At 47.1% G+C, this 27,178-nt stretch overlaps 1 protein-coding gene across 5 annotated transcripts in view; it reads right to left on the bottom strand.

Annotated features, from left to right (window-relative positions):
• The window catches only part of LOC146806248 (uncharacterized), a 377,938-nt gene that overhangs the window by 210,605 nt on the left and 140,155 nt on the right, over positions 1-27,178 (bottom strand). For all 5 annotated transcript variants that reach the window (XM_085623498.1, XM_085623504.1, XM_085623500.1 and 2 more), the window contains exon 2: positions 16,621-16,709. The gene's annotated coding sequence lies outside the window, so the exon portion shown is untranslated. The remainder of the gene's footprint in view (positions 1-16,620; positions 16,710-27,178) is intronic.

The raw sequence follows: 27,178 nt of genomic DNA, 5'->3' as shown, positions 1-27,178 counted from the left end.
GCTCGCTGAATACAAAGGGCACAGAGATCAGGGGGTATCTGCTGGAGTCATTTCTGGAGCATAGGGAGAGTAGGCTTTCACTGGAGTAATCCATGGGAGACTTCTGCTAGGGAAATATCTGGGAGACACAGGGACAGCAGACTTCAGCTAGGGTAATACCTGGGGGACACTGGGACAGCAGACTTCAGCTAGGGTAATACCTGGGGGACACTGGGACAGCAGACTTCAGCTAGGGTAATACCTGGGGGACACTGGGACAGCAGACTTCAGCTAGGGTAATACCTGAGGAGACATTGGGACAGCAGACTTCTGCTAGGGAAATATCTGGGAGACACAGGGACAGCAGACTTCAGCTAGGGTAATACCTGGGGGACACTGGGACAGCAGACTTCAGCTAGGGTAATACCTGAGGAGACACTGGGACAGCAGACTTCTGCTAGGGTAATATCTGGGAGACACAGGGACAGCAGACTTCAGCTAGGGTAATACCTGAGGAGACACTGGGACAGCAGACTTCAGCTAGGGTAATATCTGGGAGACACAGGGACAGCAGACTTCAGCTAGGGTAATACCTGAGGAGACACTGGGACAGCAGACTTCTGCTAGGTTAATATCTGGGAGACACAGGGACAGCAGACTTCAGCTAGGGTAAAACCTGGGGGACACTGGGACAGCAGACTTCAGCTAGGGTAATACCTGAGAAGACACTGGGACAGCAGACTTCTGTTAGGGTAATATCTGGGAGACACAGGGACAGCAGACTTCAGCTAGGGTAATACCTGAGGAGACACTGGGACAACTCCTGCCAGGGTAATATGCACTTTTCCATCATGTCTGCAGCGGCACATCCGTTTGTTCCGTGGTTCCATTATCAGCATTTGTATAGCGCACATCTACATTAATACGACATCAAAGTCGTATGGGCAGCTGGGGGTGTATCTACAGTTACAGGGTTTCACTGCAGAATTGTGGTGTGGTCTGCACCGAAGATGCTGTGTCCAATGCGTGGTGTGAAGTTTGGCCACTGGGTTCGAGGTTACACTAAGTACGGTCAGTCAAGTAGATTCAGTCGAGTAGATTCATCCAGGGCACGAGTCGGGGGTACACGCGGGTACACAGCGTCCATCCACTATTTTCTTAGGGTGGACGCCGTCCCCCCTGCCAAGAAGTTGGGGCCCCACAGAAATATGGTGAACTTATCCTAGTGTCATTTTCAGACACCAGAACAGGTTCAGCAGCTCCTGCACGTTGTCTGCTTTTCATTGTCAGCAGCAACGTGCAGACAGTTGGGGGGGCTTTTTTTTTTTTACACCTCCAGCTGTGCCAAAGAGAAAGGCAGAAGTTAAGGGGCCATAAGGCCTCCTTTTGATCGAGTATTGGACGGGAGGTGGCCTGGAACCTCACACTTAAATGCAAATGCACAGGAGAGGAAACCAAAGCACACAGCTTGTTATCTCTTCACACATACTGAAGAGATGCACGCTTTTTACTTTTTTTCAGTCCCTGTATATAAATACACGCACTGTAAGAATGTCAGATGGGATTGTCTGTCCCAGTATTTACACAAATAATATAAATAGCACTATTTTATTTCTTTTATAGCGCAGCTCATCCTAATGCAGAGTCTTCCAGTGAAGTCACTTCCTGTGATGCCATGTGGGATGTCACGCGTCGTGACGTCATGTGCTGTGTTGGCACACGTCATGATGTCACTTGCATATTGCCTAACTTGGTCAGTCCCCCCACTTCTTTTTATAAGACTTGTGCCCTGGATTCATCTGAGAGTTGTTCTGCTGGCATGGTGTGGCTAGAGAGCTTTGCGATCTATTTACTAGTCTCTTACGTTAACTGGAAGCACGCAGTCCTAGTTGTGTGCGGTGTGACTGGCTGTGGCACAGCTTAGCTATTGGTGATGGGAGAGACAAAACAGTCGGCTATAAGGCATGTGTGCGTAGTACTGGATGCGTGCACGATGGCCTGGTCTCATCTGTTGTGTTTGTGTGAAGGAAGGCTTTGTGTCTGCTGTTGTTTCAAGCAGGACTATTTCTGGGCACAGCTGTGCTACGTGGATGCACGTGACATGTACTCTCGAATATGCTGCGGAAATTAGGATGTCCTCCAACAGTAAATAAAACCAATGAATGGGTCCCTGGGCCTTTCACACAAGCAAAGGGCTGGTGATTGCTCTGAGGTGTGTTCTGGTTCTACCACCGCTGGCGGCCTCTCACGTGTCTTCACAGGTGTTGTAACCTGGGAGCACAGATTTGATTGGATTTGTTTTTGTAATGCTCAGCTTCTTAACCTACTTACACTTAATCCAAAGACTTCCCTTATTAATACATTTTCTTTGTCCGTGATCCTTTACGTTCTAAGACCAAGCTCAAACTTAGTTGGGAAACAGATTTGGGTTGGGTTGTGGGTTTATGGAATACAATTTGGTCTAGAAAATTTCATATTTCCAGATCAGCATCAGAGACTCAATCGATGTTTTTTTTTCACCATAGATTATACCATACTCCCACTTCCATGGCTAGATCCACTAACATGCACAACCAATCCTGTTGGTCCTGTAGTCATTCGCATGGAGATTTGGTACATTTCCTATTTTTTAGAGAAAGTATGGTCTCAACTTACAAGCATTTTTAAATGTCATTATTCTCTGACAATGTCAATACTGCTTTTAGGAAGCTTATCAGATGTTATTGAGTTAAATATGTATGAAAATGGTTTATTTTACCTTATGCTGGCATTAGCATTTCTGCAAATTACGGTTAACTGGAAGTGTTCTGCTAGTATTTCATTTAAAGCATGGTGGTATAATGTTTGTCATCATCATAAATTAGATATAGCATTTGCCTCTTTGTGTAGACCACATGTAAATAGAGACTTATATTGGTTACCTTTAACGAAATATTTAGATGTTCATGCGAAACAACACGTAATCTCTACTCATTCTGAAGATGTTAAGCCCCCGTAATGTTACATTCTCTGCTTTTTGTTAATTATATTTTTTCATACTCAATTTTTTAATTAACTATGCTCTTTACTTATTTCCAATCTATTTTTTACTTCTTTTTGATACGCGGTCTTTAATAGTGGGTTTATGAGTCCCCTCCCTTTCCCTCTCTCCGTTATCCTTCTTTCCCCATGTTATATAAAATTGTAAAACAGCTTTAATTACTTATATAATAATAATTATCCCTGGTTTAATATTTTGCATACGTTATCCTTATAGGTATTTAACTTTGTGAATGTTATTCTCAATAAAGCTGATTAAACACCAAAACGACAGTGGAAGACAAAATGCCAGGTTTTCAACTGTTTTCTAAAAATTATGCAAGTTGGATTGGCCTCTCAAATGCTCCGGAATAGGATTCCAGGGCTTGGAGGTGTTGTAGACAAAACCTCTAGTGTCCCAAGAGGCTCTGTGAATTCTAGGCACCGCCACTTTTTAAGAGACTACAGATCGTAAATACCAGTTTGGAAGGGTACCACGAGAATCTTCTTCTAAGGTATTCAGGGCCAGACAGATTGAGAGCTTTGCAAGCGACCCTCTTTTTAGCCGGGAGCCACTGTAGCAGACTCATGCTAAGATGGCGCACTCATGCTGAGTGACTCTTGCTGCAGCGTGCCCATGGCAGTCATTTGAAGGGATCACTGTGAGGTGTAAGGTACACCAAGTGTCCACCCCGGTGTGAGACGCAGAGTAGGCGAGACATACTCAGGCTTTGAACCCCACATATGCTTCACCTACGAGTAAGGTAGTCCAGGGAGTTTTCTCCAAAAGGAAGACCCCAAAACTGCTCAGCTGGACCAATGCCCCAGTAGTGAACTCCAAAACTGGGCGCAGAATACCAGATAAAGACTTGCAACCTGAACACAAGAGGCGAGAGCCCCCCCACCTTCCTCCCCACACCCGATGTAGAACAATGCATCGGGGGACGGAGGGATGTTGGGTGTTGTAATGTAGAGAAGAAGACACACTCTTGAGTCCAGATAGAAGTGAAAGCGAGACAGCCACCCAGGACAATAGGTGAACCTCAAGAGAATGCATGACAAATAGAACACACTTTAAAATAACACACACAATCCCCTGTGTGTCCCCTGCCTCCCCACTCTTGTGTGCAGTGACCTTCTCGCTTACCAGGGTGGTGAAACATATGGAGTACAGATCCAACACCCCCTGCTCCCCCATGTACAGACAGTCTGGACATTCCAGACAGATGCAGCTCGGACACTGACCTGTGGGCCTGCTATGCAATGCCACTCTGACTCTCTCCCATGTTACCAGGACACACCGGACCTGGCATGCGCCTGTACTTATTTGTACACCTGCGTTGCAAGCCCTTCAGGGCTCTAGTTTGTATCGAACTGGCACGTTATCTCTAAAGACCTTCAATAAATAAATATTGCAAAAATAATAATATTACACACAAAACAACATCTCTTTCCACAAAGAAAACCAAAAGCAGAACAAATTTTAACTGAACTTTGAGAATACAAAACAAAATCAATACATTACATATTATTTCAGTATGAAGGTTGGGTTCCATGCTCCCCTGTTGCATCACCCCCTACCTTTCAACAAGACAGCCCTGCGAGAAACAGGCAACACTAACACAAGCTCCAAACAAGCATTTGCAATGCAATAGGTCTCGCATTTACGCGCATTTGAGCTATTAGCATTGTAAATGACAATGCGTTTTATTTATGTTTTGTTTTTTAAAACATAAATAAAAGGCATTGTCATTTATAATGCCAAACTCGCGTAAATGCAAGACCTATTGTATTGCAAATGCTTGTTAAACCCGCCCTGAATTATATCGGCCACGCCCTTATGAGAGACCCGCCAGTTTTTTCATCCCACTTAAAGCCCTGATGTTAATGCAAAGTCTCTGACTGCAGTGCCTTTGGGCTGATTTGTTGTTTCATCCTGAGAGCCGACTTCAAAGCAGGAATGTCGCTCTTCAGTCGAGCTGATTTTCTTTTCCCCTTGGGAACTGCGAAGGCTGGCCTTGAATTGCCGAGATAAATCAAGCACAGAGGGTGGAACGAAAATAAAAAAAACGTGAAATGTAAAATTAACACAACACTGGAGCCCCCGGCACTGAAGAAACAGGACAGGAAGGAATTTTTTTCATAATTCAATATGTATGGAGTTAAATTAAGAGAAAAGGGATAGTAAGAACGAAACTGAAAGGCAGAGGGAGGAAGTATTAAATATGCCAGAAGGAAGAACGACCGGCCCTTGCAGCGACTGAAGAAAAGCCAAGTGGGCCAGCTGGAGGAAATAAGGCTACAACAGCGTGCTGAGAGGAGGAATGCGAGAGACCTCAGGCAGATGCTGTCCTTATAGTGTGAAGATAGGAGACGCGCTGTGGAAATAGGAGGTCAGCTTGGATGCTGGTGCATTTTTGATTGAAAATGTATCATGTGCCCAGAAAAGGGAGAGAGGCGGGACGAAGGAGAGAGGAGGGGAGGGGGCGGGAGCAAAGGTAAGACGGACGGGTACTGCTCGCGCACGGAGCACATTAATGATATTTATAAAGGGAATGAGCAACAGCGGGTAAGCGAGAAACTAGTTTTATATAGCGCAAACTACACCTGAAGGTATCTGTGTGCTTATATGAGCACTAGTTGCGTTATCGACACGTTGGACGGCCCCGGCAGCGCCTGAGGGAGATGGCGACAGGAGGACGCGGCACCGCGTATGGGGTAGGTAAACAAGCTGTCGCCATTGTGAAACAAGAAGGAAGTGGGATAAGGGAGGGGGTGGCAAATGGTGTGCACTTTCGCGGCCGCTTTGATGTTCTCAGTGGCCGCGCGGTTCACTGAGAACATCAAAGCGGCCGCGAAATGATCACGCAGGCTGCCAAATGGGGCGCGCGCCCGGCGCACATGCACTGTAGTTGGCGGCCTGATAGCACTAGTTTCCACTTTCAAATCCCCCGTTTACAAAAGCTCTCGCGAGAGCAGCGCTAAAGCGCTGGCTCAGGCGAGACCTAAAAACTGGAATCTCCCTTTTGAACCCTGTAGGATTTTTAAATTGAAACCCATTCACAACAATGAGTTCCTTTGTTTTGCACATATTCATGCAGCCCACATGCTGATCACTTAATTTGTACTCATCCACACGTTTTCTCACAAACTCATTCACAGTAATACTGTCTCATTATTTCATCTAAATAGCAGTTTTCCAACTCTTTTGCTGGCCACTGAGGTGTTCGGTGAGCCTTGGCTGCTCCTCCTAAGGTAGAAAAAAAGGTGAAAAAAACAGTGATTGTATGTGGAGTATTCAAATAACTCCAATGCTTTTCTTTAAGATTTTCTCTGACCACTATTCTAGAGTCTACCCTCCTTAAAAAACCTATTAAATGACTCAACTAAACAGTTTGCTTCAGAGAAATATGAATGTGTCTTTTCATCACTTATACCAAATGTTCACAAGACTTCTAAAATGTTACTTTATGTAAAATGAGTCCCGTTCTCCTCTTTAGAAAATACACCTAAAATTCAATGACATTTAGTCAGGAAGCACAATTAAAATATCCTATTCTGTGGTCCCGCAAAATCAATTGCAAATTGGTGCCATCCTGTGCAGGAAAAGGATTAAAACGAGTCTTTTGTTTGTTGACCTTCCAGTGTTTGTCAGGCAACAACTACTGTTGTCACTCGTCAATAAACTCGCCCACAAGCAGTCATGCTGGGCCACCAATAATGTTTCCTCAAGAGTTTCTTTGCATCTGACATTCCTGGATGCCCACTAAGAGCAATATGAATTCATTCATTCCTCAAACTCTCAGGTGCATTAAATAATCCTAGTCTGGTCACAATCCCATTATCTATGGATAATTGAAGATATTTGTTAATAAAAAGGGACACTGGATTGGATCACGTTTCTAACTGGTGGCCATCCATGAACCAAAAATGTTGTACCTTCCTTTAAAACAGTATCATGATCAGTCATAGGCCCTCCACCACTCATCTTCACAAATGTGTCCTACAGTGAAAAGGGCGGCATCTACGGCCGACGCGACACACTCGACATCGGAATCATCATTCACGTCTGGACCATCGGCTAATGGTAAATGCGAGCGGCAATCTACCCCGACGTTACCACCCGAGATATATTTAAAATCACAGTAGAGTTCCTGTAAACTAGACGAACCCTCACAAGCCTCGCTGAAGCTGAATAGGTGCCGTTACGACTTATACAAAAGAGGTTCATGATTAGTAATGAGATCAGAACAATTGTCCCAAAGGTAAGTTTTGAACTTTTCCACGATCCATGCATGAGTGCTGTAATGTTTTCTGGTACCTTTAAGTGTGCGTGACATCAAAGCAATAGTGTGTTTCTTGCCTTTGTGTTAACACAGCCCCTGAACCAAAAGAGCTTGCATCAAACATTGCAAAACAGTTACCTTCACCATGAAAACGTTGTAAGGCAGGTGCCAACATAATCATGTTCTTAACTTTGTGAAAGGGATTATCCTGTTTTTTAGCCCATAAAAAGTATTCTTTCTTGCGCACAAGACATCTTGGGGGTCCAATTAAAATGGCGTACACTTATACAAATCTGGTGTAATGTTTGCCAAGGCCCAAAAATGAGCTGCGAGAAGGTCTACCAAGAGGTGGTGGTGCATTTTTGATGGTCTCAAAGAGATTACCCTTTGGTCCGATACCATCGGCAAAATGCACAACAAATACAACCCTCTCTAATACAACAAAACAATCGGGAAACACAGGGCACTGGTTGGACAATGGGACAACCTGTGGTGGGAGGCGTGAGGATGCCGGCAGTGTCGCAATGCTTACAACCACACTTTTATTATACACTCCAGAATGAGTCTACCTCTGTTTAGCGTGCACCCACTCGTTCAACACACTACTGTATGGAGTTGGGGGGAAAGGATAACTGTGCACTAAGGCCACCCAGCAGCAGGCACAGGTCACACACAGATGTGCAAATGATACTCATTTAACCCTTCAATGTATACCAGGCCTAGGAAAGGCACACACTACTGCCAATTGCCATGAGAGTGTGTTACAAGTGGGTACAAGCCCGCTCAGGGACTAGCACAGCTCCCACAGGCCACCAAAGTCCTCAGCAGACCAGTGTTTCCTACACTAGTGGTAGCAAACCATTTTTTGGGGGGTTGCGAAGTCCAAGCAATAACTAAACATGCCTTTAAGTTCTGTATTTATCTTGTCACATTTGCTGCGCTTCAAAGACAGAGGTCAAACGTCAGGCAGGCTATGTCTTCTGACAAATTGTTGCCAATGCTTGTTTATCTTGGAGATTGCTGTTCACAAACTCCTCTCACTTTCCACTCAGAAAAAGAAAAGTAAAGTGAATTATGTGACGATCCTGATGGGTACAAGAGTGAAAGGAAAGGCTGTAGGATGCCATTTTTTTTTTTAACACAACAAAATGTAATTAGCTGTAAATGAACTGTACTCATTCAGCAGTTAAGGAAAGCAAACATTAAGCAAATGTTTGTTAAATTCTGAAGTGTGAAGGAAACAACAATTGTAACAGGATCAAAACAAATCAAGACACTTTACTTGGTGAGTCGGCGCCTGGATAACCTTACAGGTGACAAGTAAAGTCGGTGCCTGGATAACCTTACAGGTGACAAGTAGAGTTGGCGCCTGGATAACCTTACAGGTGACAAGTAAAGTCGGTGCCTGGATAACCTTACAGGTGACAAGTAGAGTTGGCGCCTGGATAACCTTACAGGTGACAAGTAGAGTCGGCGCCTGGATATCCTTACAGGTGACAAGTAGAGTTTGCGCCTGGATAACCTTACAGGTGACAAGTAGAGTCGGCGTCTGGATAACCTTACAGGTGACAAGTAGAGTCAGCGTCTGGATAACCTTACAGGTGACAAGTAGAGTCGGCGTCTGGATAACCTTACAGGTGACAAGTAGAGTCGGCGCCTGGATAACCTTACAGGTGACAAGTAGAGTCGGCGCCTGGATAACCTTACAGGTGACAAGTAGAGTCGGCGCCTGGATAACCTTACGGGTGACAAGTAGAGTCGGCGTCTCGATAACCTTACGGGTGACAAGTAGAGTCGGCGTCTGGATAACCTTACAGGTGACAAGTAGAGTCGGCGCCTGGATAACCTTACAGGTGACAAGTAGAGTCGGCGCCTGGATAACCTTACAGGTGACAAGTAGAGTCGGCGCCTGGATAACCTTACGGGTGACAAGTAGAGTCGGCGTCTGGATAACCTTACAGGTGAGAAGTAGAGTCGGCGCCTGGATAACCTTACAGGTGACAAGTAGAGTCGGCGCCTGGGTAACCTTACAGGTGACAAGTAGAGTTTGCGCCTGGATAACCTTACAGGTGACAGGTAGAGTCACAGGTGACAAGTAGAGTCAGCGCCTGGATGGCCTTACAGGTGACAAGTAGAGCTTTACAAATCCGCATTACATTACATGCACAAATGATAAATATTCCCTGAAACCCAATTCCACACATTACCATTTGGGTGCAATATAGTTTATTCAATAAAACAGTATGTCTGAGCAAATTTAGTTGCCATTTCAATACAAAATGTGCTGTTTGTAAACAACAGTGTGCAATCACACAATGCGTTTGTTACATTTAAAAAAATGCTTGCCTCATGTCCATTAAAGATAGGTGGGTCGCAAAAGTTAGTTGTTCTGAAAATTGGGTTGTGGTTCTAAAACGTTTGGACACCCTGAAGCATAAACTCATGACGTCCAAATGTCTGACCCTTATGCTAAGCCAGGGAGTCCATGCTTAAGGTGGACAGCAGGCCAGCCCCTCTAAGTCGCTGAAATCAAGTCAATACTCCCAAAATAAACCAAGGTGATAGCGAGCGAAAGGAGTGCGCCTCTTGCCTTAATATGCTGAACTGCTCAGCTGAAATGTCCACAAAGCGCCATTTGCAGCTCCATGTCACAAGGAGGCACACTACTGCCGATGATTCCTGCCAAGGCTGACCTGGCCATCAGGCATTACCCTGGGAGGCTGGAAGGGTGGGGGTCCGCTTTTGAGATAGATATATATATATATATATATATATATATATATATATATATATATATATATATATATATATATATTCACTGAAAAAACCATAGGTTTCACACACGTTATAGTTACGAATTAGCATTTAGAAAACCTTGCAAATTCACTTAAAAAACCATAGGTTTCACACATGTTATAGTTAGCTTGACATTTCACTCGTAAAAAACCAATGAAATTCCCCCGTTATAGTTAGTGCAGGCAACTATAACTCACGCGACCGCAATCCTCTGCTGATGACGTCACTGTATTTAGACACTTATTTACCCATGTCTTCTTCCATTAATCTTTAGCTATACATATATTACAAATATTTATTTTTCAGAAAGACACATATGTCATCAGTGATGTAATATCTGACGTCATCAGCAGAGGATTGCGGTCGCGTGAGTTATAGTTGCCTGCACTAACTATAACGGGGGAATTTCATTGGTTTTTTACGAGTGAAATGTCCAGATAACTATAACATGTGTGAAACCTATGGTTTTTTAAGTGAATTTGCAAGGTTTTCTAAATGCTAATTCGTAACTATAACGTGTGTGAAACCTATGTTTTTTTCAGTGAATTTCAAAGGTTTTTTAAATGCTAACTTTTAAGTGTGATAGTAGTTATATCTATTTTTTGTACTGATTTTCTACAGTTTAACTGTTTATTTATAAATAGTTTATTAATTAAATAACATATTTTTCTGAAACTTGCAAAAAAATATTTTTTAATTAAAACTGAAATATTGATTAATTTTCTTGTTTTCATTATTTATTTTAATATATTTATATCATTTTCTTTAAAAAAATAATTCCAATTTTTTTCGCAGTCGCGCACTCAAAGTGTACACATCACGGTGGGTGCGCGCATTCGAGCCGCCATTTTAGAAAAGTCATGAAGGATCCGCGTATGGTGTGCGACGGCTGCGTGTTTTTCAGTTACATCATATACATTTAATATCACGTGATATGCGCGATTGGTATGCGACCAGTCTGCGACTCCTGCTCCCGCGCATTCGCGACACATGCTCATTACGGTACAAGATGTTTGCGCGCTTGCGGGTCCTGCGTGACATCATATACGTCCTGGGGAGCGCTGGATGTGCGACTCCCGCAAAAAAAATTTATGTTCCAAAATGATATGTATGTGTCTTTAATATACATATTAAGGCAAGAGATTATATAAGATATTCATCAAAATAATATATTTGTACTTATAAGAAACTTATATTATTTTAAAATATATTTTCGCGAAGTCGGGTGCGTGCGTCGTGAGTGCAGAAAACCAGGTCAGCAGAGCTGCTGTAGAGCCAGAGAACCAGGTCAGCAGAGCTGCTCTAGAGTCAGAGAACCAGGTCAGCAGAGCTGCTGTAGAGCCAGAGAAACCAGGTCAGCAGAGCTGCTTTAGAGGGAGAGAACCAGGCCAGCAGAGCTGCTTTAGAGGGAGAGAACCAGGTTAGCAGAGCTACTCTAGAGCCAGAGAACCAAATCAGCAGAGCTGCTTTAGAGCCATAGAACCAGGTCAGCAGAGCTGCTTTAGAGCCAGAGAACCAGGTCAGTAGAGCTTCTCTAGAGCCTAAGAACCAGGTCAACAGAGCTGCTCTAGAGCCAGAGAACCAGGTCAGCAGAGCTGCTGCAGAGCCAGGGAAACCAGGTCAGTAGAGCTGCTTTAGAGGGAGAGAACCAGGTCAGAAGAGCTTCTATAGAGCCAGAGAACCATGTCAGCAGAACTGCTTCAGAGCCATAGAACTGGGTCAACGAAGCTGCTTTAGAGCCAGAGAACCAGGTCTGCAGAGCTGTTGTAGAGCCAGAGAACTAGATCAGCAGAGCTGCTCTGTAGCATAAGAACTAGGTCAGCAGAGCTGCTCTAGAGCCAGAGAACCAGATCAGCAGACCTGCTGTAGAGCCAGAGAAACCAGGTCAGCAGAGCTGCTTCAGAGAGAGAGAACCAGGTCAGCAGAGCTGCTTTAGAGCCAGAGAACCAGGTCAGCAGAGCTGCTCTAGCTGACACTGTCTGACTGACACTGACTGACTGACACTGATTGACACTGACTGACACTGATTGACTGACACTGACTGACTGACACTGATTGACTGACACTGACTGACTGACACTGATTGACTGACACTGACAGACTGACACTGACAGACTGACACTGACAGACTGACTGACACTGACTAACTGACATTGACTGACATTGACTGACACTGACTGACTACTCTCTACTACTCTACTACTCTACTACTCTACTACTGACTCTCTACTACTCTCTACTACTCACTCTCTACTACTGTACTACTCTCTACTACTCACTCTCTACTACTCACTCTCTACTACTCACTCTCTACTACTCACTCGCTACTACTCTCTACTACTCACTCTACTACTCTCTACTACCCACTCTCTACTATTCACTCTCTACTACTCACTCTACTACTTTCTACTACTCTCTACCACTCACTCTCTACTACTCTACTACTCACTCTCTACCACTCTCTACTACTCACTCGCTACTACTCTCTACTACTCACTCTCTACTACACTCTCTACTACTCACTCTCTACTACTCACTCTCTACTACTCTCTCTTTACTACTCACTCTACTACTCACTCTCTACTACTCTCTACTACTCACTCTCTAATACTCACTCTACTACTCTCTACTACTCACTCTACGATACTTTCTCTACTACTCACTACTACTCTCTACTACTCACTCTCTACTCTCTATTACTCGCTCTCTACTCTCTATTACTCACTCTCTACTCTCTACCTCTCTCTCTACTACTCTATACCTCTCTACCTCTACACCTCTACCTCTACACCTCTACCTCTACACCTCTACCTCTACACCTCTACCTCTACACCTCTACCTCTACACCTCTACCTATACACCTCTACCTCTACCTATACACCTCTACCTCTCTACCTCTCTGTACATGCACACATATATATGCATATATATGCATTTATATATGTATGTGTATGTGTATATATATATATATATATATATATATATATATATATACACACATATATAAACATATAATCTGCATATCTATATAAATATAAATTCATGCAAACATATACATATACATATATGCATACATATGCATGGTATGTATATGACATTTTGAAAAACACTAATAAAAGCAAAGCTAAAAAGCCACCTAATTATAAACAGAATTGCTTTAACTTAAACGAGGGCGAGACCTATTGCATTTTCAATGCTTGTTTACTTTGGTTCCATCAAGAAGGCATTCAGATGTGACACATTTGCCATAAATTCTGAATGGTAGTACTCTAGTTCCTCATTAGATCACTGTAGCAAAGCTACTGCTCACCATGGAAGTCTGCTGCTGGTATTCAAAGTGCATGTTTCAGTCTGCATGTCAGAACTTTTTAATGAAATAGAAGAGGATTTGAGAAGTCAAAATGTGCCCTAAGTTTTCTTTCTGCATTACTAATCATAATTTCTATGGCAAAATGAACCCCCTCATTTTGTTCCTTTGCAAATTAAATGTTTTAAATGTTACCACTTTATTCCAATCAATATGGCTTCAGGTGTGCCATACCTTTGTCATAAGTAAGACTGTTAGCACTCTAGTTGTTCTTTAAAACACTCTGGGATTTCTGTCATTGGGCTATACTTGGGCTACATCTCGGTGATATTTGTGCTACATTTGGGCTCTTTTGTCTCTGGTGGCCATCTTGGGAACCTTGTTATGAAGATTCCTAATTTCCTCATTTACTGCAGTCTCCTCAGTAGGCATACTGTCAGTTTTTTACTTTGATTCAATGAAGAAGGCATTCAGGTGTGTCACACATTTGCCATAAATTCAGAATGTTAGCACTCTAGTCGCTCATTAGATCACTGTAGTAAAGCTACTGCTCACCAGGGAAGTCTGCTGCTGGTATTGAAAGTGCATGTTTCAGTCTGCATGTCAGAATTCTTTAATGAAATAGAAGAGGATTTGTGAAGTCACTCAAAATGTGCCCTAATTTTTCTTTCTGCAGCACTAATCATACATTCTATGCAAAATGAACCCTCTCATTTTGTTCCTTTTTTAAATTAAATGTTTTACATGTTACCACTTTATTCCAATCAAGATGGCTTCAGGTGTGCCATACCTTTGTCATAAGTAAGACTGTTAGCGCTCTAGTTGTTCTTTGGAACACTCTGGGAAGCTGCAGTAGAACACAAAGGAATCAACTGACAGTCTCTGCCCTTGTTGGATGTACATGTTTTACTGAGAATGTCAGACTTCATTCTCACATGACTGAGAAAGATAATGTGAATTTACAGAAAATATGCTCTCAGTTTAGCTTATAGATCACCTTCCAAACCTCTGTGGGAAAAGCATGTGAAAATAGTTTTCTCTCAAACATGATTCATCATATCCCAGCAGAAGGCTTTTTCACATGGTAAAATCACCTTAGAACATACCACAGTTCCTAAAATGAGTATGGTACCATCAACAAATGATTTATAATGTAACTAAAGTCTTAAAACCTTCTATTAACTGCAATGCTTTTTAATGAGGTGTTATCATGTATATTGGTCCCAAGATGGCTGCCAACACTTCTTGGATGAAGTGCTGACAGACAATCAGATCTCACAATGAGATGTGTGGTTAGGCTCCGCCCAGATATGTATATGATTTTACTTTTGATTTTCACAGGAACTACTGAACGGATTTACACCAGACCTGCAAAAGGCACTTCCTTGACCTTATGGCTACCTCTCTGCCAAATTCCACGTAATTCTGTTCAGCCGTTCGGGCTGTAGCTGCGTCTAAAGGCCCTATGGAAAAATGCATGGGGAAAACGCGTTTTGGGACCCCCCCTTTTTCTCGGCGCCCGCTTGACGAATCACCCCGAGACTTTCAGGGTAGGAGCTGAACGGAGCGCCCCATTAGTTTTGATAATTTCGTGAGGATTCGTCAACCGGCGCCAAAGTTATTCAAAATAGAATTTTGAGATTTCCTATGGAAACTAGGTTGTAACTATAACTATCTACTGGCGACCGCCAGTAGATAGTTATTACGTGAATTACGTGGAATTTGGCAGAGAGGTAGCCATAAGGTCAAGGAAGTGCCTTTTGCAGGTCTGGTGTAAATCTGTTCAGTATTTCCTGAGAAAATAGCATTTAAAAGCATATCAATATCTATACGCGCGCAGGGTGCGCGCACTGGGCAAGCCCTGTGCGCGCACCCTGCCGTGCGCGAGCGTAATTCTGATTGGTTGTTAGAAATCGGTAAACATTCGAATCGGTCGAAACCAGGAAGTGTCGGCCGCCATTTGTCTCTCGCAGTCTGAGGGGGTGAAAAACAAAGGTGGAGAACGTGAAAAGGGGGCAGAGTGGACAGTTCCTGACCTCCTAGCCTTGGTCAGGGGGTCACAGAAGGACCCCCAAGGGAAAAAAAAAACAAATTTCATTTTTTTTTTAAATCGCGAGGTGCGCGCACCCTGCGCGCACTGCGAACCGTGGGCGCTCGGTGCGCGAAGCGCACCGAGTGCCCACAGAGCGCGCACTGTGCGCGCACGGTGAGCGAACGGTGTAAAACCTGAAAAGAAAAAAAAAAAAACATAACTTAGCATTTAGAAAACCGTACAAATTCACTGAAAAAAACCATAGGTTTCACACACGTTATAGTTACGAATTAGCATTTAAAAAACCTTGCAAATTCACTTAAAAAACCATAGGTTTCACACATGTTATAGTTAGCTGGACATTTCACTCGTAAAAAACCAATAAATTCCCCCGTTATAGTTACTGCAGGCAACTATAACTCACGCGACCGCAATCCTCTGCTGATGACGTCAGATATTACATCACTGATGACATATGTGTCTTTCTGAAAAATAAATATTTGTAATCTTTGTATAGCTAAAGATTAATGGAAGAAGACATGGGTAAATAGGTGTCTAAATACAGTGATGTAATATCTGACGTCATCAGCAGAGGATTGCGGTCGCGTGAGTTATAGTTGCCTGCAGTAACTATAACGGGGGAATTTCATTGGTTTTTTACGAGTGAAATGTCCAGCTAACTATAACATGTGTGAAACCTATGGTTTTTTAAGTGAATATATATATATATATATATATATATATATATATATATATATATATATATATATATATATATATATTAAAGCATAGTACATGATGACCTAATAGTGCACCAGGATACAACAATCTTTATTAAGGCTCTTCAATGATACCATCACCCTCCAAGAGTGTCTCTCATCTCTCCATAGTCTGTCTCTCTCTCTCTCTCTGTCTCTCTCTCTCTCTCTCTATATATATATATATATATATATATATATATATATATATATATATATATATATATATATATATTAATGGAAAATGTGTTATAGAATGCACCATGTTTGTTATTTTTTCTCAAATTTTCTAGAAGGCGATCCCCCCCATCCAAGACCCCTTTTAGTGGCCAGGCTCGCTCGCTATGCACTGTGTGTTGGCTGGTCTGATAACATTTGCCTGAGCTGTTTTAGGTTCCCATTCCGGCCCTGATCCATGTTCAGAAATACAGGAGAGGCACTCACCACACGACCCCAGGGCTCACAGCATGGCAGTTTCAAGCACGACCCCAGGGCTCAGGCACATGGATCCAATCAGACGTCCGCAGCCAGACCTGCGACAAATGAGAAATGTGTGTTAGAGGCAGCCAGACACTGTACTGACGCAAGCAGCCATTCTACAGTATGTGCCCTCCTAGTGCCTGGTGCGTCGATGGGGTGCCACGAGCGCTAGAGGTGGTCAGCTTACCCCGTCTTTTCCGCTTAGGGGGTTTTATATAGTATTAATGTGACGCTTGACGGCGGCTTCACAGCGCTCTGATACACAATTGGGGAATAATTATTTTCTATTTAACGTATAATGGATTGAAACAAGAGACGTTTCCAATAGCTTTAAAGAACAATCCATTTAAAACAATCTGTCACAATCTTCTAGATTACAAATTTAAAATCAGAAAAAATAAACCCATCTTGACCAAACGAGAGCCCTAATTACCACCATCTCATGAATAAATGAATCGGTTTCCTGCAAGTCGATAGGAAAATCTGGTCAGAGCTAGTTGTCAACACCCATGACCTCGCCAACGCCCCAATATAAGCCCACTGAGACAGCAGCCATCACTCCAAGCTAGAACAACAAGCATTAATAAAGCTAATAGGTCTCGCCGTTGAGAGAGGTAGTGGTGTTTGCGTTTTTTGCCTTTTTCTACAGTAGTGTAGGTGTATAGTTAGTGTAACAGGGGTAGTGAAGTTTCATAACCATAATGCGGTCATGTTTCTTTGGACCTGCTGTCGCGAACTGATGGAAGTCGTCCATTTTTTTAGCCTGCCATACTTAATTTTGTAAGCTTTAGGACAGTGAAGAATGTTGCCACATTTTGTACAGGAAGCATCGAATTATTATGCTTGATTGGCGAAACAAAAAAAATAAAATTACAAATGTAACATATGCCAGTTTGATAAAGTGATTGTCTACTTTTTTACTCTAGCTACATGGTTATCACTTGTCTTTGCAATAAAGTTAAATTCAATTGCATAGACCTCAGTCTAGATTTGGACAGAGCCCTTGAAGCCGGGAAAACCAGGGGTCTTTCTCCACCTAAAACGAGCAAGAGATGTTACTTACACATTATAAACAAGCATTGGCATAGCCAATAGGTCTTGCCTTTGGGACCTTATAAGTGTTTAGCCATGCAACAGTTGCATGGCTAAACACTTATAAGGTCCCAAAAGCGAGACCTATTGGCTATGCCAAGCGGGCGCGAAAGTGATCGCCATCGCGATCAAACATCAAAGCGGCCGTGTGGCCGGGAAAGTAAAAGTAATCGCGGAAAAGCACGGCGCGGGCGCCCGCGCACATGCACTGTAGCTCTAGGCTGGCCTGGTAGCACTTTTTGGAGCCCTCTCAAAAAGTCTCGCCAGACCAGCGCATGCGCTGGGTCAGGCGAGACCTAAAAAGGAAGTTATTGCAAGATGGAAATTACCTTATGGGTAGTATATGGTAGTAAACTAAACAATGTTTCCATCTTTCTCCCTCTGTCTGCCCCCTCGCTCCATGACAACAATATGGTGTCCTCTTTCTACCTTTGTTTAAAAAAATCAATTTAGTGTGGAAAATTATTGATGCAAAGATTTACATGAGAAAGTGTTGCCATCTGTTGCATGATAGCCGTAAAACAACAGGAACAGATTAGCTTTGTGATTGGAAATTGGTTACAAATAATCTTGCAAAGTTAGCTTGGGGTGAAGCACTGACTGGTATGACATTTCTATCATTCAAGTTTTTTCCGATTCAATTGCTTTATTTAACCGGCAGTTTGCCATTCTGGCTTGTTATGAATCTAACATTATTACATCACTGAAAATGCTGCATGGTCACAGGATGGTTTGATGCAATGTTAAAGTGTTTTGGGGAGAGAATGTGGCGTAACAACCAGAGCTGCTGGCTATGGCACGGTGGAACCAGGTTTGAGCCTGGCATTGGCTCAACAACCTGCGATTCTGTGCAAATCACTTAATATTCCTGTGAATACAAGAAATATATGTGTATACCTTTTGTGTGGGGTAGGTCTAACTTACATTATTGAAAATGTCAAATATGTAAACATCTCTTGTGAAACGATCAGCACAAGTCCCAGGGGACACCGTTTGCATTGTACTTGAAGTATGTGTGCAATAGCCTGTACAATTAATTGTACTGACCTGATGTGTCAAATAACAATATGCATTAGATGGCAGCTGTTGTACAGATGGTTCAAGCTACACAAACCTGAACTGAGGACTCCACAGATGTGGCTGGTCTACCTATATCCATTTGGAAAGCGGAAGAAAGCACCATTTTCTGCAAGATACCAGATGCCTGCCTCCCCTTGCCTGGGCACCGTCAGCTGGATGGCAGGTATATAGAAGGGTTTGGAAAAAACAGCACACAATACATAGAAACGAAGAATATAATATAAATGTAGAACACAGAAATCGGTTCGGTCCAAAGAGTCGCCTCCGAGTGCAGTAGAAAGGAAAGAAAGACTAAAAGCCATGCCGCCAGATAGAGGCGTTCTCCGCCCACCGTGCGCCAGACAAACTGGTTTCTGCATGCTTACTCAGATCTAAAAAGTACATATTTAATCTGCTCTGTTTTGTTAAATGCTGAGCAGTTCACGTGATGCTTTCACTGAATCCTTGATCACATGGCCTAGTTACTGTTCCCTATATCAGCTCTAACACCATGCCTGTTTGAGCAACACTCGCCGATGAGGCCTCAAGGCTGCGTTTGTTTATGTTTTACTTTTAGGAACACGACAAGGTAAGCGCAAACCTAAAATTCCAAAGACAAGGGCTAAACACAAGTGCACAAGTCGGAGGCTGGGGAAAAAAGGAAACGGCACTGGAGTGTCAAAACACAAACAACTATAGCGCAAAGAGGAAAATTCCAAAAAGACGTGCCAGTCTCAGACTGGGCTGAAAGCAATGAAAAAAAAGAGTGCCCATACACAAACAGAAATAGGGAAACATGAGAAGATGCAAGTAGTAGGTCACTGCTCCGTGGGAGGGAGCAAGACACCAAAAGGAGGGACAAAAGATACAGATTACCCACATACAAGCAAGCTTTTGGAAAGGACACGTGAACAAGCAAATCAAAAACTATGGAAGGGCTGTAAGCCCTCAGAGTAGATAGAGCATGTCTCTAAGAGACAGTGCATGCGCTGCCTAGGCGAGACCTAACACCGGGTAGCAGAGTCTGACATCTGGCACAGCTAGCAGACAACTCAAGCCTACCTCAGCCCGTCAAAACTTTGGAAAGCGAAGCAAAAGACTATTATCAGAAACACCTGGACCAGCGTGCTGTTCTACACGATCACAATAGGTTCAGACCAAACTTCAGAGCTAAAACCACTCTAGGTGACGCCAGGGAAGTAGTCCTTCACTCCCTGGAAGAAGGCTAGCAAGCCGCCCTCCTCAAAGTCACCAAACAGTAGACGGATCGCAGGTTGGTCTTGGGAAGAGCACGGCGCGCGAGGCGCTATAGCCAGCAGAAGCAAAGATGAGCAATCAAGGCATCTGAAGGGCTGTGCCCAGTCTGAAGGTCACATCTCCAGAGGGGTACACGACACACTAGACCAATACGAGACTGTGTCTAGGCACTGAAACTAATCTCAATGTTACAAACAGGTGGTCGTCTAGGGCTGTGTCTAAGTGCTGAACCTTACCTCAGTATTACAGACTAGGGTTAGCCCATGCCCGTGTCTAGGCGATGAAGCTGGCCTCAATGTTACATACTAGGGGCAGCCCACGGCTGTGTTTAGGCAATGAATCTGCTCTTGATGTAGGCTGGGGGTATATTATGGCAGTGTCTAGGTGCTGACAGCAGAACTCCCAATTACACAGAGTGTGACAAGTCTTATCCAAAGGGCAGTGTCCGTGTCTGACGGTAGCCACTCTGGAAGTATGACGGTGGACTGCAGACAGTCCTGGCTTTGGGAAGGCACTGAAAACGCAGGTCACTGTTACCCAGTTCAATGAAACTTATTTTCCCTACCTTACATGATAAAATGCGGAGTGGGTCCACTGGGCATTCACGTTGCCATGAACTCTCAGGCGTCAATCAATCAACCATGTGTTTGTTAAGCGCGACTACTCACCCGTAAGGGTCTCAAGGCGCTGCGGGGGTGGGGGTTGCAGGTTCCAGTCCATCAAGGAGGGGGGTCTGTCGAAGAGCCAAGTTTTGAGGTTTCTCGGGACTGATGTTGTCTGTCTGAGGTGGGGCGATAGGGCGTTCCAGGCTCTGGCCGCGAGGAAGGAGAAAGAGCGGCCACCCGATCTGGTCTTTCTGGTGCGGGGGACCATGGCGTAGAAGAGCTGGGATGATCGTAGGGTCTTTTGGGGTGCGTGGAATTTGAGTCGGCTGTTCAGATATGATGATCCGATGTTGTGGAGGGCCTTGTGTGCGTGGGTGAGAACCTTGAAGGTGATTCTAGACTCGATGGGGAGCCAGTGGAGTGTGCGCAGGTGCTGGGAGATATGGCAGTGTCTTAGCAGGTTAAGGACCAGTCTTGCGGCGGCGTTCTGGATGTTTTGTAGATTGCGGTGAGGTTTTTGTTTATTCTGGCATAGAGTGCGTTGCCATAGTCAAGTCTGCTGGTGACGAGGGAGTGAGTGATGGTCTTTCTGTGCTCGAGGGGGATCCATTTGAAGGTCTTACATAGGAGGCGGAGGGTGTTGAAGCAGGAGGATGCGACTGAGTTGATCTGGTGGTCCATTTTAAGCTTATAGTCCAGGATAATTCCAAGGTTGCGTGCGTGGTCCGTGGGGGTGGGTGGGCTTCCGAGGGCGGGGGCCACCAGGTGTCGTTCCAGGCATCGGGGTTTGGGCCCATGATGAGTACTTCCGTTTTGTCGTTATTGAGTTGTAGGCAGCTGCTTTTCATCCATTTGGCGACAGCTTCCATGCCTTCTTGAAAGTTGTGTTTGGCTGTGTTGGGTTCGTTGGATAGGAAGAGGATGAGTTGGGTGTCGTCTGCGTATGACACAATGTTGAGTCTGTGGGTAATGATGATGAGGGCGAGCGGAGCCATGTAGACATTGAAGAGCGTGGGGCTGAGAGAGGGAGGACCCCGCAGGTGGTTTGTGTAGGGTCCGAGAGGAAAGGAGGGAGTCTGACCCGCTGCATTCTGCCGGAGAGGAAGGAGTAGATCTAGTTGAGGGCCTTGTCCCAGATCCCTGCGTCGTGGAGTCTGCGTGTTAGTGTGAGGTGGGAGACTGTGTCGAAGGCCACTAAGAGGTCGAGGAGGATGAGGGCTACTGTTTCTCCTCTGTCCAGTAGGGGGCGGATATCGTATGTTGCGGCGAGGAGGGCGGTTTCTGTGCTGTGTTTTTTTCTGAAGCCGGATTGGGAGGAGTCGAGGATGTTGTGCTCTTTAATGAAGGTGGCGTGTTGGCTGATGATGGCTTTCTTGATTACTTTAGCTGGGAACGGGAGCAGGGAGATGGGTCTGTAGTTTTTGAGGTCGGTGGGGTCCGCCGAGGGCTTCTTCAGGAAGGGGTTGATCTCAGCTTGTTTCCAGTCGTCGGGAAGGAGGCGTTCGCCAGGGAGCGGTTGATGGTGTGGCGGAGCATATAATAATCCACATTTGTAAAGCGCGAACAATCACCCGTAAGGGTCTCTAGGCGCTGGGGGCCGTCGGGAAGATTAAGCAAGCTATTGCCCAGAGTCACATAGTGCTGGGCTAATCTGCCGCCGGGGTTCGAACCGTGATCCCCAGATTCCAGAATCAGTCTCCCTGGCCGCGGCGCACACCTCTTCCTCTGGGTGCGATGGTGTCGGCGGCTCTGTTGAAGATGTGGTGGGGGCAGGGCTCCGTGGGGGCCCCGGAGTGGATTGACTTCTGTATCTCTTCGGTGGTGAGGGCTGTCCAGTTGTCAATCGTTGGCTTCAGGGTATCGTGTGGCTGGTGAGGGTTCAGTGAGTTGGTTGTCTTCGTCGAAGTTGTCGTAAATGTCCTTGATTTTGTGGTGGGAGAAGGTGCTGAGTTTGTTGCAGAGGTCTTGTGACTTAGTTTGTAGTTGGTGTTTTATCGCTGAGACCTACAAATCGCGTCGGGCTTTGGCATGGGCGAGCTGGGCAGTATTCTGATTGCGCCCGGCGCTATGTGCATTAAGGATAGGTCAACAGCAGCGCCCGTCTCATCTTGCTCCATCCTTGTCCCTGCCTTTCTGTCTGATTTGCTAGTTCTAGGACACCCCCGCGCCGCACGGCCACCAGCTGCTGCGTGTGCCTCCCTGCCTAACTGCCTCTCTGCCCGGCTGCCGCCGCGTGACCACGCCCCCTCCTTCGAGCGGCGTGGTCCGTGCTCGCCGCTTCTCACCCTGGTGTCATCGTTGTTAGAATTGTTGTAAATTGTTTATTTTTGACTTCTGTATTGTCTGTATTGCCTGTTTTGCTGTCTGCTGTTTGCTGTCCGTGTAGCTGCCCTCCGTCTTCCCTCCCCGCTCCCCGCTTCCCGCCACCGCCGCTAACCCCGCCCCTTTTTTCCTTCTGTACCCTCCCCACTCCCGCCTCCCAGCTGCTCCGCCCCCCGCGCACTTGGCCATATATGGCGACCGTGCAACGCAGGTGAGTGTGACCTAGTTCTAGGACACCCCCGCGCCGCACGGCCACCAGCTGCTGCGTGTGCCTCCCTGCCTAACTGCCTCGCTGCCCGGCTGCCGCCGCGTGACCACGCCCCCTCCTTCGAGCGGCGTGGTCCGTGCTCGCCGCTTCTCACCCTGGTGTCATCGTTGTTAGAATTGTTGTAAATTGTTTATTTTTGACTTCTGTATTGCCTGTATTGCCTGTTTTGCTGTTTGCTGTTTGCTGTCCGTGTAGCTGCCCTCCGTCTTCCCTCCCCGCTCCCCGCCACCGCCGCTAACCCCGCCCCTTTTTTCCTTCTGTACCCTCCCCGCTCCCGCCTCCCAGCTGCTCCGCCCCCCCGCGCACTTGGCCATATATGGCGACCGTGCGACGCAGGTGAGTGTGACCTAGTTCTAGGACACCCCCGCGCCGCACGGCCACCAGCTGCTGCGTGTGCCTCCCTGCCTAACTGCCTCGCTGCCCGGCTGCCGCCGCGTGACCACGCCCCCTCCTTCGAGCGGCGTGGTCCGTGCTCGCCGCTTCTCACCCTGGTGTCATCGTTGTTAGAATTGTTGTAAATTGTTTATTTTTGACTTCTGTATTGCCTGTATTGCCTGTTTTGCTGTTTGCTGTCCGTGTAGCTGCCCTCCGTCTTCCCTCCCCGCTCCCCGCTTCCCGCCACCGCTGCTAACCCCGCCCCTTTTTTCCTTCTGTACCCTCCCCGCTCCCGCCTCCCAGCTGCTCCGCCCCCCGCGCACTTCGCCATATATGGCGACCGTGCGAACGCGCAGCGATCACGCGCAGCGGTCACGCGCAGCGGGCGCGCCGATTGTGCGCCGAAGGCGCGCCAAAGGTAAGCCCGTCTGCGCCCGTCCGCGACCGGACCGCGCCCAGCGCCAGGACCCCTGGCCCACGAGGACCCCGGCCGACTCGCCTGACGTACACCGCCGCCACCCTCATCGCACTCAACACCGGCCGATTCCCAGGATGCTACCGAGCCACCCCACGTCGCTCCCACGGACCCTTCAGCTGTCACGCCTGCAAGTTCACCTGCATCCGGACCTGCCCGCCACCAGCACCTGGCAAGCCGAACACCAGCAGCAACCACCTCATGTGCATCCTCCTCAACACCCGCTCCGTCCACAGACACGCCATCGAACTCTGGAACCTCCTAGACACCACAGCCCCGGACGTTGCCTTCCTCACGGAGACCTGAATGAACGCCTCTTCAGCGCCCGACATCGCCATCGCCATCCCTGATGGCTACAAGATCACCCGGAGGGACCGCACCGCCAACCAGATGGGAGGAGGCATCGCCATCATCCACAGGAACACCATCCGTATCACGACCAGCACCGACAACTCCCTAACCACCGCCGAACACCTGCACTTCCAGATCCACACCGACCCGAAGACCACCCTCAGAGGCACCCTGATCTACCGACCCCCGGGACCACGCACCCAATTCAGCGAGGACAATGCGGACTTCGTCAGCCCGCATGCCCTCCCCTCCGCTGACTACATCCTCCTGGGGGACCTCAACTTCCACCTGGAGAACAACAACGACCGCAACACCAGCACCCTGCTCGACAACCTCGCCAACCTTGGACTCAAGCAGCTGGTGTCCACCCCCACCCACCTCGCCGGACACACACTCGACGCCGTCTTCTCATCCAGCACAGACATCGCCTTCAGCCACGCCACAGAACTTCACTGGACGGACCACAGCTGTGTCCACTTCACCTTCAAAAGAACGACGATCCACCACCACCAGCAACAGGTTGCCCGTAGAAGCTGGAACAAGATCACAGCCGACCAGCTCGCCGCCTCCCTGAGCCAGCACCCTCCTGCCAGCTCAGCGAACCCCAGCCAGGCCGCCGAAAACCTCACAAAGTGGATCAGCAACTGCGCGGACGAACTCGCCCCTCTGAGGAACCCGCCCAGCAGACCCGGCAGCAAGAAGGCCCCATGGTTCACCGACGAACTCAAGAGCTCCAAGAAGAACTGCCGAGCCCTCGAGAAAGTCTGGAGAAGGGAACCAACACCGGACAACACGACCACCCTCAAGCTCGCCACCCGGAAGCACCACCAACTGATCCGCGCCGCCAAGAAAACTGCATTCAAGGACCGGCTGGACAACAACGCACACAACTGCAAAGAACTCTTCAACATCGTGAAAGAGCTCTCCAACCCCAGCGCAGGAAACAACGACATCACCCCATCGCAAGACCTCTGCAACTCCCTCGCCTCCTACTTCCACAACAAGATCGCACACATACACAACAGCTTCAGCATTCATCCGACGCACGCCACGACCACAGCAACGCCGCCCACCACCACCCTCCGCGCCTGGACTCCAATCAGCACCGAAGACACCGTCCGCATGATGAATTCCGTCCACTCCGGATCTCCGACCGACCCCTGCCCTCACCACGTCTTCAACAAGGCAGACGCTGTCATCGCACCCCACCTGCGGGACATTATCAACACCTCCTTCGACACCGCCACCTTCCCTGAGAGCTGGAAGCACGCCGAACTCAGCGCTCTACTCAAGAAACCCACAGCGGACCCCACCGAACTCAAGAATTACCGCCCCATCTCGCTCCTCCCGTTTCCAGCCAAAGTCACCGAGAAGACCGTCAACAAGCAGCTGGCCGCCTTCCTCGAGACAAATGGATCCCTCGACCCCTCACAGTCTGGCTTCCGAGCCAACCACAGCACCGAGACCGCCCTCATCGCTGCCACCGACGACATCAGAGCCCTGATGGACAACGGAGACACAGCGGCCCTCATCCTCCTAGACCTCTCCGCGGCATTCGACACGGTCTGCCACCGCACCCTAGTACAGCGCCTCAGCAACGTCGGAATCCAGGAGAAGGCATTGGAATGGATCATCTCCTTCCTCGACGGAAGGACACAGAGAGTCTGCCTACCACCGTACAAGTCAGAGGCCACCAAAGTCATCTGCGGCGTCCCTCAAGGATCCTCGCTGAGCCCCACCCTCTTCAACGTCTACATGAGCCCCCTCGCGGCCATTGCACGCCAACACAACCTCAACATAATCTCCTACGCCGACGACACCCAGCTGATCCTCTCCCTGACCAACGACCCCGCCGCCGCCAGAGCCAATCTGCACGAAGGGATGAAAGATGTAGCCGAGTGGATGACGACCAGCCGCCTGAAACTGAACTCAGACAAGACGGAGGTCCTCCTCCTGGGCCCCTCGCCCTCCGCCTGGGACGACTCCTGGTGGCCCCCCGCCCTGGGCACCGCACCCAAACCGACAGACCACGCACGCAACCTGGGCTTCATCCTGGACTCCTCCCTCTCCATGACCAGGCAAGTCAACGCCGTCTCCTCGGCGTGCTTCAACATCCTACGCATGCTACGGAAGATCTTCTGGTGGATCCCCACCGAGACCAGGAAGACCGTCACCCAGGCCCTCGTCACCAGCCGACTAGACTACGGCAACGCCCTCTACGCCGGTACCACCGCCAAGCTCCAGAAGAGACTCCAGCGGATCCAGAACGCCACAGCCAGACTCATCCTCGACATGCCACGAAACAGCCACATCTCCGGACACCTGAGAGACCTGCATTGGCTCCCAGTCAACAAAAGAATCACCTTCCGTCTCCTCACCCACGCACACAAAGCCCTTCACGACCAAGGCCCGAGCTACCTCAACAACCGAATCAACTTCAACGCTCCCAAACGCCACCTCCGATCAGCCAGCCACGCCCTCGCTGCCGTCCCCCGCATCCGAAGAGCGACAACAGGCGGAAGGTCCTTCTCCTACCTGGCCGCCAAGACCTGGAACTCCCTCCCGACCGACCTGCGCCTGACCCAAGACCACCTCTCCTTCAGGAAGAAGCTGAAGACCTGGCTGTTCGAGCTCCTTGAGACCCTCCGGGTAAGTAGTGCGCTCTATAAATGCCTTGATTGATTGATTGATTGATTTTAAAATGGTTTTAGTCCTTCA

This window comes from Triturus cristatus, chromosome 8, assembly GCF_964204655.1.
Source record: "Triturus cristatus chromosome 8, aTriCri1.1, whole genome shotgun sequence".
NCBI classification, from domain to species: Eukaryota; Metazoa; Chordata; class Amphibia; order Caudata; family Salamandridae; genus Triturus; species Triturus cristatus.
The sequence above is the reverse complement of the archived record's forward strand: the minus strand, read 5'-3'. Positions and strand labels throughout refer to the sequence as shown.